This window comes from Megascapheus bottae, chromosome 6, assembly GCF_031878675.1.
Source record: "Megascapheus bottae isolate mThoBot1 chromosome 6, mThoBot2.hap1, whole genome shotgun sequence".
In the NCBI taxonomy this organism is placed as follows: domain Eukaryota; kingdom Metazoa; phylum Chordata; class Mammalia; order Rodentia; family Geomyidae; genus Megascapheus; species Megascapheus bottae.
In genome coordinates this window covers 7388832-7392489 of record NC_143514.1, presented here as the reverse complement: position 1 = coordinate 7392489, position 3658 = coordinate 7388832, and the positions used below count along the sequence as shown (strand labels likewise).

Sequence of the window (3658 nt, the reverse complement as noted above, 5' to 3'; positions counted from 1 at the left end):
TTTCATTCCTCAGCAAATGTCCTTGAATAGACAAGGACACACAACAATACTTCAGGACAGAAACCCCAACTCACTCTGCTCGTCCTCAACTGGACCATTTTCCTGGATTCTACTCGGCAAGGACAATCTCTTCATTACTTACCACCAACGTACAATTGGCCACTAAGAAGTTCTTCACTGGTTAACACAATCTAAGAAAAAAAGTACCTGTTTATTTCCTTCTCTTGGTGTTCTATTTCTGGACTTTGGTGTCCAGAGGGAAAGAATGTCACAAATGACAGGCCTTCACCGATTTATGCAAGGCATTTTATGTTGCTCACAAAAAATGATTCAGGTCAAGGAACCCAGGTGCTAGAAAACACTGCCTGCTATTTAACCTCTGACAATAGTCCTAGGATCCTTGGAGACTTTTTTTTTTTTTTTTTTTGCCAATCTTGGGGCTTGAACTCAGGGCCCGGGCACTGTCCTTGGACACTTTGCTCAAAGCTAGCACTCTGCCACTTGAGCCACAGCACCATTTCCAGCTTTTTTTTGAGGATGTGGTTCTGGAGAATCAAACCCAGTGCTTGTGAGCATGCTAGGAGAGCATGCTACGACTAGGCCACACTCTCAGCCTGAGAACTTTTTTTCTTTTTACTTTTTTTTTTTTTTGCCAGTCCTAGGCCTTGAACTCAGAGCTTTGGCACTGTCCTTGGACTCTTGGGCTTTCTCAAGACTAGAGTTCTACCACTTGAGCCACATCACCATTTCTGGCTTTTTTTCTATGTATATGGTACCGAGGAATTGAACGTGGGTCTTCGAGCATTCTAGGCAAGCACTCTACCACTACGTTAAACTCCCAGCCCCCCCCTTTTTTTTCTTAATTCTTATTTTGTTACTCTTAGTAAAGGTGATGGTGATGATGCTTAGAGGGGTTACACTTGTATAAGTTAGGTAATGAGTGTGTGTGTGTGTGTGTGTATATTTTTTTTTTATTTTATTTTTTTTGGTGGGTCATGGGGCTTGAACTAGGTCTGGGCGCTGTCCCTGAGTTCTAAAGCTCAAGGCTATGGCCCTACCCTTGAGCCAAGCCCTACTTCCCATTTTCTAGATGTTAACTAGAGATAAGAGTCTCAGGTTATTTTGTGCCTGGGCTAGCTTTGAACCTTGATCCTCAGATCTCAGCCTCCTAAGTAGCTAGGATTACAAGTTTGAGCCATCATGCCTGGCTATGAGTATTTTTTATTTTTGGAGAATCTTCTTTCGACACTCTACTCCATATTCAGTACCTTCCCCCCCACCCTCTCTCTCCTTAGAGTCCTGGGGCTTGAACTCAGGGCCTGGTAGCTATTACTGTGTGAACTTCTTTTGCTCAAGTCTAGCACTCTACCATTTGAGCCACAGTACCATTTACAGCCTTTTCTGTGTATGTGGTACTGAGGAATTGAACCCAGAGCTTCATGCATGCTAAGCAAGCATCTAGATGAGAACACCTGTAAAGGTTTGGGTCAGGTCAGGTCCAAGGATTAATACTGTCTTTGAAAATGAGTAATTCGAACACACATACACACACACACACACACACACACACACACACACACACACACACACACACACACACACACACACACACACACACGGGTCCAAGGATTAATACTGTCTTTGAAAATGAGTAATTCGAACACACACACACACACACACACACACACACACACACACACACGGAGCCAACCCACCAGAAAGGGTAGAGCTGTGGCTGTGTACAGCCCACCAGAGAATGTATCCTAGCCTTCAGGAAGGTGCTCAGCTTGGAGAAAGCAAAACTTCTCCCTGTTCATTTTCTATCGAGAGCATCTTAGGATTGGATCAGAAGAAAGACTGTGTCCCAACCATGAAACCCTACAGACTGTGGACAGATACCTGGAGGTCTTCAGAGAAAAATGCTAGCGTCTTTCTACATGTTCCAAGTTTTTGACCAGTGGGATCACATTTCCTTGTCTTGTGGATCACCCAGTGCCAGAAGAAAGAGCTTTGAACTATGAAAATTACATCTCAACCTCAGAAAGACTATTATTGAAAAAAGAATTGAGTTGGTATAGAGGCAGAAGACCAAGAACTGTGTTTACCCAAAACCAGGTTGAAGTATTGGAAAATGTCTTTAGAGTAAACTGCTATCCTGGCATTGATATAAGGGAAGACTTAGCTCAAAAATTGAATTTAGAGGAAGACAGGATCCAGATTTGGTTCCAAAATCGGCATGCAAAGCTAAAAAGAACCCATAGAGAATCACAGTTTCTAATGGCAAAAAAAATTTTCAACTCAAGACTCCTGGAATAGATAGAAAACCAAACTGGTATAATTATCTTCCAGTTGCAGAACCTGAAGAATCATGGAAATATCAATTGTTAATAATGTGACATTTCCTGCATTTAATCTGAATATTGCCTTTTTTTCTGAAAATATAATTATGATTGTATTATATATTGGGCACTTTTCAGTTCCAATAAAGACTTTTCCTATATATTTAAAAAAAAAAAGAAAATGAGTAATTCACGCTAAAGTGCTTACATGATCATCTCTAAGCTACATTATCTGCTTCATTTCAAACAGCTTATTTATCCTCAATTTAAATCCCCTCAAGAAAAACAGTTTTAAGTTCTCCAGAAGATAACACATCTAGATAATGAAAAAGTACTCCTCTTAACTGAATGTGCTCAGATTCTGTCAAAAGCATATGATTATCAAAATATTAACAGTTTCATTGGGATTTTATGGCACATTTTTTAAATTCTGAAAAGCCTGACCAAATGACAAACTTGGTTAAATGTGAATATTCACATTTTATTTTATTCAAGTTTAATATAGCTTGCAAAAAAATGTAAAATGCTAATATTGGTCAGGCAGGTTAAGAAAGATATAGTCTCAGGGGCTGGGAGGGTGGCTTAGTGGTAGAGTGCTTGTCTAGCATGTATGAAACCCTGGGTTTGATTCCTCGGTACCCCATACACAGGAAAAAGCTAGATATGGCACTGGGGCTCAAATGACAGAGTGATAGTCTTGAGCAAAAAGTGCCCAAGGACAGTGTGCAGGCCCTAAGTGTCCAAGCCCCAGCAAAAAAAAAAAAAAAAAAAAAAAAACAAGAAAAAAAAAAAGATGCAGTCTCTTTAATAAATAATGATGTTTTTACATGGAAACAATGATTCCTCAGCCTCCTTATAATACACATAGTTCATCCCAGGCCAGAGTATGGCCTAGTGGTAGAGTGCCTTGCCTCGCATGTACCAAGCCCTGGGTTTGATTCCTCAGTACCACATACACAGAAGTGGTGCCATGGCTTAAGTGGTAGAGCGCTAACCTTGAGAAAGCTCAAGGACAGTGTCCAGGACTTGAGTTCAAGTCCCAGGACTGGCGGAAACAAAAAAAAAAATTCTAGATCAAACTGTAAAAATATGTCTCAGAGCCAGGAGCATGGCCTAAGTGGTAAGAGCACTCACCTAGCATGCACAAAGCCCTAAGCCCTAGGTTCAATTCCTTGGTACCACATACACAGAAAAGGCTAGAAGTGAGTTCAAGCCCCAGGACTATCAAGAAAAAAAATTAAGAAAAGGCTAGGTACTGGTGGCTCATCCCTATAATCCAAGCTACTCAGGAAGCTGAGATCTGAGGATCATGGTTCAAA

General features: G+C 40.8%; 1 pseudogene; it reads left to right on the top strand.

Moving 5' to 3' along the window:
- The first annotated feature begins 1677 nt into the window (after positions 1 to 1677).
- LOC150061329 (homeobox expressed in ES cells 1 pseudogene) lies at positions 1678 to 2400 on the top strand (annotated as a pseudogene).
- The last annotated feature ends 1258 nt before the right edge of the window (positions 2401 to 3658 follow it).